This window comes from Leptosomus discolor, chromosome 7, assembly GCF_034619465.1.
Source record: "Leptosomus discolor isolate bLepDis1 chromosome 7, bLepDis1.hap2, whole genome shotgun sequence".
Taxonomy (NCBI): Eukaryota; Metazoa; Chordata; class Aves; order Leptosomiformes; family Leptosomidae; genus Leptosomus; species Leptosomus discolor.
This window is the reverse complement of record NC_141397.1, coordinates 54,945,243-54,955,268: the sequence shown is the minus strand read 5'-3', so window position 1 is coordinate 54,955,268 and position 10,026 is coordinate 54,945,243. Positions and strand designations below refer to the sequence as shown.

The following is a 10,026-nucleotide window of genomic DNA, read 5'->3' as shown; positions in this document are numbered from 1 at the left end:
GCTAGTCCCTGAAGATCAAACTGTGGACACCGTCAGGCGGGGGGAGCTTTCAGAGAACGAACATCAGAAACTATTAGGAAAACTGACAGGGCTTAGCCTGCGCCTCAGAGCCATCCGCAGCAAGTCCCCGGGGTCCCACCTTCCAGAGAAGGGGTGTCAGACAAGCGCAGAGATGCAGGTGTTGGGATGCTGTTGTGACACTCCGGGCTTCAAAGAAAACTGGATGTAAAAAAACAGGCCCTGCACTGCAAGGGAACTCAGCCAGGGCTATAACAAGCCATTCAGTAATTTACTTAAGCCACGCTTAGATCTCATCTGCACAGGGAGGGAGAATTACCTCTTTAATCACATCCTAAACACGCCCTCCACCACGGTTCATGTCACCCCACAGACACACTGGAACAGTTGCCTTGGGCAAGCAGTGCGCTGCCTCATTTGTCTGAAGAGTCACTAAAGCTGAAATCCCAGGCTGAAATACAAATGGAAATATATGATTGTGAGCTGTTTCCCATGGATTGTTTTTGCAACCTCTCGCTGGAGCCTGCAGGTGAAAATCAGCTGTGTTACAGCTCCGTGTAGGTCAGCCAGGAGGGTCTGTTAGTCAGACTGCCCTGACACCTGACTGTGGACAGCCAGCCTGGCTGACTGATGTGGACTTTGGAGGATAGCATCAGCTAAGCTCAGCTTTTGGGATGGATTTCTCTTTTTTAAGAGAAAAATATGAGGATGCCCAGCTGTCTCATCCCCTTTTAAACAGCTATTGCAACCTCTTGCTCCGCCCACGCAGCTTTCTACGTGCAGGGAGATGTTAATCCATTTTATCTTTTAATGTTGGCATTATCTCTTGACTCATCCTGTCTCTTCCCCTTGTGATTCTGCAATCCAGGTCCCTTTTAGGTAGCAGATAATTCACCTTATTTCCCTGCATTGCCTGAGAAAAGAAACCATGAATCCAGAGTCACGTCCCTAAGCAGTGGGGTCTTGGAGCCCCAGAGAGAGACTTTGATAACATGGTTTCTCAGTCAGAAGCCAAGGCATGAGGCTGCAGTCACCTGTAAGGGACAGAGACCAGGAAGGGTGTGATTAACGCAGTGACCCCCTTCTGTCCTGCAGCTTCCATCACACCGAGTCACTGTCTGGTTATTCAGGCTCTCCAGCACCCTGTGCCTCCAGCTGCTCATCCTGCCTGTGGCTGCACCCTGCCTGTGTCTGCCTGCTGCATGCCAGGCTGGCGGCACCAGCTTCGCTCCTTGTAGGTTTGCACCTCCTGGTGCCCCAGGACACAATTCTGGAGCTGGTTCTTCCTCTCCTAAAGTCTCAATTCTGATGCGTCATTGGCAAGAAAATTACCACCTGGCCTCGCCAAGGAGAGGGCTGACAGTGTAAGCAGGTACTGTTGTGTTTCTTATCTTTTTCCTTATCCACCCTTAAGGTGGTTTAAATCAAAAACTCTTGTGAAAAGAGGTACATTAGGACAACATAGGACCTCTGCTCAGAAATAGGACACTATATTCAGAAATCATACACTAGGCTAGATGTAGCTGCCAGGATTAGGATCCAGTTCCTAAAGTGTCTGTAATAATTTTACTCCCCAACAACTTAAAGCAAAACAAAATCAACAGTTGGCACCGTGGCCATGTTAGAGCAGGAGCAGGTGCATCTGCACATGACGGAATGGCCAGTAGTAGCTCTAGGGGTAAGCTAAGGCTGCATAAATGCTACCATGGTCCTGGACGCAGCTTCGTTCCTCATCTGTGCACGCTTTCACCGTTTCATCCATTTATCCTCTCTCCTTCCAGGCTTCTGACCCCCGCTGCTGCCAGCACACATCTCCAGAGCACAGGGTGATGGGAGCTCCCAGGCCCTGCTGAAGAAGCTGTCAAGATCTCTGCAGTTCCCAGGATCCAGAGGCTAAGCTGCTCGCTGGATTCTCATCTCGCACCTTGGCTAGCTGACGAGTGATGTTGTGTGTCTGGGTGGTTGCAGATATGCAGCTGTACAACCCCTTCCATCAAGAGGGGGCAGGGGGGGAATGAAACCCCAGCTTATGAAACCATCTCCCAGTTACACTGATCTGCAGAAACACCAGCTTGTTTATCTGCACCATGAGAGAACAGCTTCTGGGGAAGCAGAAGGCAGGCTGGAGGCATCTTCTCACCTGCAATGGCAGCTCAGAAACTGCCAGAGATGTGAGAGCAAAGGTGAAGTTTTCAGTACAAAGTGGCACGAAGGGATAATGAGATTTGCAGCAACTTTCTTGCAAGTATATTGGAAAGTTGATGTGCTCAAGGGTGTCGTTTGTGCTAATGCAGCCAAAGGATTTTGCGAGGAGAGAGATCCCAGGGTTTCTGTCACTCTGAGTTACGGTGTCACGCGTTCCCCTGCTCCTCGTGCCCGGGGCAGACTCAAGAGCTTCACACTTCAACCATGAGCTCTTTTGTGATTTTCAGAAGTTCAAAAATGAGAGGCCTGTGCTTCCCTGCACAGCAAGGTGAATTTGGGAATTCTGAGATTTGGCCAGAAAACACAAAGGCCCCAGCTCTAAATTCTGGAAACACTCCTAGCCCTGTGCTAAAGAAGCCTTTCAACACTGCAAGAGTTCCCCGCTACGAGACCCATTTGGTCTCTGGCTCTTTCATCTCAGAGGAGCCTGAACAGAGGCAGGATTGAGTTCCTTACGTCTTGTGTAAACTGGCGTGTCATACTTCCACCAGCAGGCTCTTCCCACACACACGACCATTTGTTCCTGCCTTTTTCAGGTCTGCTTTTCTTCTTGCTCACCTTTTCACTCTGTCAGTTCTCCTCGGCAATCTTTAGTCCCTCTTCGTTAGATAGCATGCAGTTACAGAGCCTAAAACCCAGGCAGGACTCCTAATAAAAGATAGATATATATTAGCATAGCATACCCCTGGCCCTCTGCCCAGATTCAAAATGATCTGCTCATACACTTTTAAACTGATGGTGCAGAACTGAGCATGGATCACATACATCAGGGAAATAAATACTACCTATTTTTATTATTAAGATCTCTTATTGGTTATACTGGCAGTGGCCTTGTCCTTATGCATTAAACATGACCTTTATTAATGTTCATGTTCTCCTCACGGGTACAGTGGCGGATTTGGAGGCAAGTGGAGCCATGAACATATTGATGGCACCCAGATTGTTCACCAGTCCTGTTCTGAGCCTGGATTACAACCACTACCTTTATTTTCCTCGTGACTTATTACTGCTTCATATTAGCTGTGCTCAGCTCGTTAATGGAGGAGTTAATTTGTCATGCTCATATTAAAGAATACCCTGGCTTCTGGGATGTGTTAATGAACCAGACTTTCCCCCACAATCTGTTACACTGACACAAAGGCCAAATTTCTGCAGTGCAAAGGTGGCTGCTTTTGTTCCAGGGAAAACAAACTCTTTTAAGCTTTCTTCATGATGACGGTCCGGCCAGCTGCGGCCTCGGCATGCCGAAGTTGCTCTGGGCCCGAACGCAAGGCAGCACCAAGTCCCCAAGACAACCCAAATTCACGGCTGGAGCCCGCCTGGGCTGCCGTCGAGCAGCCGGAGGGATGAATTCGCTGCCAGAGAAGCGCCAACCGAGCTCCAGCAGCTCGGGCACGGCCCAGGCGGCGCTCGCCCGGCCGCGCGGGCTGGCGTCGGGCCGCTGCTGACCAGGCCTGGGGCGGCGTCTCGCCCGGGCCGCCGCCTGCCGCGCTGTCCGCTCCCCCCGCCGGCCCCGGCCCGCGCCTCACGACGGCAGAGCAGGGCAGGGCGAGGCGGGGCGGGGCGGGGCGGAGCGGCGCGGCCGGGAAACGTTTGTCCTGCAGCGACTCCCGTTCCCAGGCGACGTCAGGCGCGGCCGGGACGTACGCCTTAACGACCGCTGCGCAGCCGCCCTTGAATGGAGGGGGGGCGGGCACGCGGGCGCGCCGTCTGATTGGCCAGGCGCACCGTCCTTCCTGGAGCAGAAGGCGGGGCGGCGAGGAGATGACAACGCCTGATTGGCCGGTGGTGCGGTCCAGGGGGCGGGACTTCGGGAGGCCACTGGGGTTGGTTGCGCCGGCCAGTGGCGGGTGCGAGGGAGTGAGGGGGGAGGGGTGGGGGGGGTCCTGAGGCGCCGCTGTCACCGCCGCCTTCCCGCCCAGGCCCGCGCAGCCAGGCCAGCCCGGCCCAGCCCCGTCCGCCCGCGGCGCGGCGCGGCAGGACCATGTCGGCCACGGACGAGCGGGCCAAGGAGATTCTCCGGGGCTTCAAGCTGTATCCTCCCGACAGGGGCCGTGAGGCGGGCGGGACCCGGCCGGGAAGGAGGGGGCGGCGGGGGGTACGGGGATCGTCGCCCCCCTGTGGCGAGGGCGGATCGCCAGGGCGGGAAGGGTGGTTGTCATGGAAACGCCTCCCCGGCTGGGCCGTTCCCAATGGCGTCCTCCTCCTCCGGTGGCGGGGGAGGGGGTGTCCCTCCCCCTGGACATGGCCGAACCCCCGCGGAACAGGGACTGGCCCTGAGCCGGCTGGGGAGGGGGGGTACGGCGAGGGAGCCCCCGCAGCGCTGGAGCCTGGCTCCCGTCCCTGCTCCGCGGGGGTCGCGGTGTGAGTGTGGGGATCCCCACCGGGGCGGTGGCAGATGGCCAAAGTCCCTACCAAGGTGGCGGCGGCGGCCACCGCCTCCCCGGCCCCCACCGCAGAGTCCCGCCGCGCCGGAGCTGTCCGCCGGGCGGCTGCTGATGGGCGGCCGGGGGAGAGGGGCTGGGCAGGAGGGCGGCGGCCCCGGAACAGCGGGGTCCCCCGCCTCGGCAACGAGGAGCCGTGAAGTAGCTCGGCGCCCGGTGCCCTCGGTGGCAGGAGGATCTGATCCCCTCCCCTCCGGCCTGCGTTTGGCACCTCTGCTTGGAAAGGACATACCCGGTCGTTTCATACCGTGAGGTACTGGCACACGTTGTGTTGGTCATGGTTGGTCATCCAACGTCTTGTATTGCTGGCACTGACATACTCGAGGTGTTAGTGCCTTTCTGTGAAGTTCATTTGAAAACTTTCCGTGTTGTGGCTTTCAAAAAGCATTCTGATTTCATGTCTCTTTTCTGAATATGAATTTAAGGCTGATGAAATGAGATAGATCTGAGCTTGGAAGACAAGAGAGATCCTGTGTGTACTCTTCCAACTCAGGATTTCAGTGAAATAGAGAAAAGCTCAACCTAAAGGCCCATGTGTGAACTAAGGGTGGGAGAAATATGATACGTGTAAAATAAAGCTACTGTATTTTACTATAGTGGATTCTTCGAAGCTTGGAAGACAAATGCAAGCTTGCTAGCTTGACAGACCACAGAAAATTGTGGGTTGTTGGGTTGTTTGGTTTTGTTTTTTTGTTTTTTTTTTTTCCAATGAAAAGGACAGAAGTGAACTGAATACCCTCTTGATCTAATACTATTATTTCTAAACATTATTTTTTTTGTCCGGTGAGATGTTCATAATCTCTATGCCAGCTGTAGCAGGATCTGATTTTCTAGGGTGGATTTAGGCAGATAGCTGGTATCAAACTATAAGCAGATGCTTTTCTTAACTTTTGAATCATTGTCCTCTCCCCCAGCTCTTAGTACTGCATCTGGTTGCTTCGCTTCTGCACTAGCACTATTGACAGTTCTTTTTGTTTATGAAGATGGAGTATTTTAGCTGTCAAAACATAATTTAAAAACCTTTTGTGCAGGCAATTAAAAGAAGAATAAGCTTCTGACAAAACCAGACTAAGCTGTTGATAGAATTGAGGAGTGCCTGGAAAGTTAAGCCTGGGGAACAAACTTTTCAGTGCTTTTTGCCTGTTTTTATATATAGTCTTTGCTGGACAGCAGAAATTACGTGAAGGCCTTTGTCCAACTTGGGATGAAATAACCCATTTTGTTGTTTGTTTGCTTAAGTAGAAAATGCTTTTTGCCCTTTGAGAGGAAGGATGTTAGACAAACCTAAGGTAAACTTCTGTTATCTCAAGGAGCCATAGCATGGAGAAGAAGCTTTAGTAGAAATACTCTGCAGTTCCATGTTGAAGTACCTCAAATTTAGTCTTTCTTTGCTTGTCCTAAGCAAAAAAAACCCCAAACTGATACCAGTTTTACTTCAGATAAGACAATTTTAGGCAAAACCTTGACTGTACTTCTCCAAAAGTGCTAGAGTACTTCGATAGTTCCCATAGGGGCCAGGTAGGATAAAGTCTGAGAAACAGGAAAGTTTGGAGAAACGTTTCATAATTGGAACTTTTAGCAAGTTAAAATAGTTGAAAAACATCTACATATGCCTTTAGTAAACCAGAAGAGTGGCTGAACAGACATTCCTCATTTATGAGAGGAAGCCTGGAGACACTGCGCCATCCACACAGGAAACTACTCATGCCCAGATGTGGCCGTGCTCTCTGTAAGGCAGCCATCAGCTCAGACTTCTACTTCCTTTTCTAAAAGCCAGTGTGTATTCTAGAGAGCATTACATTTTAAAGAGATGCTTTATCTTCCACCCACTGTACTGCTGTGTGTGCTAATTTAATTTACTTCATAGAAAGAAAGAGAGAAACATGTTCTGAAAAGCCGTTAAGTTTCTACTTTGAGTACTTGACAACTTTTTCCTCAACTCCCAGGAGGGAAGGAGTTCAACTCCACCAACTTAAGCACACCCTGCAAACTTGGCACTTGAAACGGAACCTGCTTTTAGCACAAGAAACCGGCACAGTGTTACACCTAAGGTCTCTGTGTATTAGATTCCTTGTGTGGCAAGATGGGCTGATAGGGCAGAAAGCATCATTGAGGAAGCAGACTTCCAAAGTACTTCCTTACTTTAACACACAAACAGCCACTGTAGCTGGAAATCCAGTTCGCATTGAGTAATTGAAGTTTACTTAAACAAGTTCTGTTTACTTGTGGTTCCTGGGAAGAGGTTAATTACAAGCTTTCTAACTGATTAGGACATGCTGCTGTGGAAATTAAATTATAGCCCAAATCCACCCTCTAACTTTAATGCAGAGATATGCTTTCCCTCCTCTGTGACACTAGTGCAGAACCATGTTGTGGCTAGTGTCCTGGAATTCAAGCCAGAAACATTTACTCCCTCTTATCATGGATTTTGCTATTTTAAAAGGATTAAAACCAAAGGAGAAATATTTAATGCTTACAGGCAAGTGAGGATGTTCATTATACTTTTCCACACTTGTCCTAAGAATTTTTATGGCACCAGTTAAAAATTGAACACTGACAGTCCAGTAAGTATTGTGTAGTAAGAGATGGAAGGCAGCCTGCAAAAACTTTTATAGCTTGTCACTTCTTCAGAGACAGTATTTGTTAAGAGGCCCTGTAAGTATGTTCATCAGCTCCTTGTTTGGAAGGCACTCGCCTGAACAGCAGTTGTTACTCTTAACAACTTACAATAGTATCTAGAGCTGGTCTAGTACTGTGAAAACGCAGACTTGTCTTTTGACCAAAAGCAATATCAGTTCAGTTGGTAACTGAAGATTCATTCCTCTGGAATATTAGTCAAGTCTTACCTCTGCAAGTATTTATGCACAGCTGGCCCTATAATCTCAAATGCATGAAATTTGATTATGCCTTTTTTCTCCAGGAGATGAGACAGTTACTCTGTCAAGCCACAGAATAGCTTTTTACTTGACCCCCACTTGCCCTTTCAACACATTCTCCAGGTTTCATTTTGTCATTTTATCTTTAGAGTTAGTGTGTACTATTAAATGTATGTATTTAGCATCCTTTTTCGTAAAAAAGTAACACTGATAATGTATTTCTCTAACAGTGAAAACTCAGGGCTTTTTCCTGATTGCTTCCCCCCCACCAGCCCCCTTGATGGTTTGTGGGTTGCCTGTTTATCTTTGTTCTGATATGAACTAGAATTATTTTTTTTTTTATGCACTGTGCTCACTAGAGTGAGGACACTGTAGCCAGTTATCCTATTTAATTTGGTTTGCCAGCATTTAGAAAGCACACATGCTTTGGTTTCTCACATAGCATCTGTGCTGTAGATTAGAAATATCCAGCCATGGTTTGCAACAACAGATTCACATCCAGCTCTTGAGGAACCACAGTTCAGCTTCTTTAAGCACTTCTTCCTGTAACGTTTCAGCCAGAAGAGCAAGGAAGAGAAAACCCAAACAAGTCAGTTGGGTCTCACAGCATAGTTAAGGCATCTAGCCTCTCAACATATGAGTAAGCATATCCATTTTCTATTTCAAATCTTGCAAGTCAAACAGGATATCACCTATTTTGTGTGCTTCTGTACAGAGGAGTCTCATCAGTTAGGTGTCCATGGTGTTGATTGTCCTATAGGTACTTATCAGTTTAGGATAAGTTTCTCCATGAATTTCCATTTCAGGCTATGCAGTATATCTTACTGTACTTCAAAAGTCTCCTGAAACAAACCAGTGTGGTGAACATAAGCATGAAGAGACAATATTAACTGTAGGTCAGAGTAGTTATGGAGTTATGAAACTAGTATTTGTGGTCAGTATAGACATATATCCGTAGCTCAGGCACTCCAACATTTGTAGGCAAAACTTTACGTGTCAAAGGCTACCTTCTGGAATCCTCAAAGTTCCCTGTGCAACATCCTCCTAGCTCCCAGAGCTTCTTCCAATCCTGCTCTCACAACTGTTTTTCTGTGTAGAAAATCATTCTAGCAGAGCATTAACCTCTTACAAAGATGGATAGAGCTGTAATGAAAATGCAGTTATACCATTAAGAGCTTCTATGAACTTTATATTACTCTGCAGACAGAGACTTCTATTTCCAGTTTCTACCTGGTTTCTGCTGTATACACAGAAACTGTAGTCAATGACAATCTTGCCTATCAAGTCCTAGAATACTCACTAAGTTTTGAACTACTTCGATGCAGCATTCAAAAGTTGAGGAATCCAAATGAAAGCTCCATCAAATCAAGTTTCCAATTTATTTGTTAGGCCAGTAGATCTTTAGCTGCATATTCACTTAAAATGCTTGTCTGTTGTTTACAAAACTTAACAAGGTAGCAGCTTTATTTGGCTTAAAAATTCCCCTTTGTTTTGAGGTTTCCTCTGTGCACTTCCTCAGATTTCAGTTTGTTTAGACTTCTTGCAATGGAATAGAAAGATGAATCACCAAATTCATAGGTTAAAAGGAGACAGTGGCTGGCTAAAAGAGGGAACAGGGCTGCCCAGAACCTGGGCAATGCACTCTGTAGAACCGAAGCAGAACTTGCATGTAGCTTGTGCCAGTGCAATTTTTTAAAACACTCTAGAAAACCTAAATTTGTGCTCCCTCATCCATGTTCCTGGTTTCTAAAAACTGGAATGTTCTTCCATATAATGCATACAGTTCATTATTCATATCACATGAGAAATTGTCTTCTGTTGTTCTTGACCTTTCATTACCACTTTCCCATCTACAAACCTTAGAGTACTTTACAAGCAAGAGTTGTCCACATTTCCAGTTAGTCTGACTGCAGAACAAGTTCCCACCCTGGCAGCCTCAAGAGATCTTTGTTTCAAAGAGGCCAGTTTCACATAGAAGCTTGAGCCAGGTTGTACTTGGTGGTTAAGTGTCACTGTGGTCAAAGTACCTTTACCGTATCAGAATTGTTTCCAGCAGTGGCAGAAGTTCTGCAGTATGCAACGATCTGTAGTTCTCGCATGCTAAACACAGACTCATCATCTTTCTTATGCATAAGTCACGAGGCATGCTCCTGCTTTATTTGCAAGTAATTCAACCAGGTTTGGTTTTGCCTGCCTGGTTCCTCAGGGAGCACCAAAAACTTCCTGTCCTCCCCTTGTTCACTTCCATTGAAAAAACCTGTAAATATTTAATTGTGCTTAAACAGCGATTTGCATTAGCTTTATATCTGAACGAGCTACAGTCAGTTTTCTGCATTTCAGATTTAATGCAAACCACTCATAGTGCTGGAAGTGGTGCTCTGCGCCCTTGACAGTGGAAGGGGCATCAAGAGCTCCACCATCACAGGAAACAAATGAGTTGCCAGGTGCTACAGAGAATACATCTAACTAACACTGATTTAGAA

The 10,026-nt window shown here is 47.7% G+C and overlaps 1 protein-coding gene across 1 annotated transcript in view; it reads left to right on the top strand.

The window, feature by feature from the left end:
• Nucleotides 1–4,219: 4,219 nt before the first annotated feature.
• Nucleotides 4,220–10,026, top strand: part of PDE6D (phosphodiesterase 6D) — a 39,309-nt gene continuing 33,502 nt past the window's right edge. The window contains exon 1 of the mRNA XM_086468055.1: nucleotides 4,220–4,257. The gene's annotated coding sequence lies outside the window, so the exon portion shown is untranslated. The remainder of the gene's footprint in view (nucleotides 4,258–10,026) is intronic.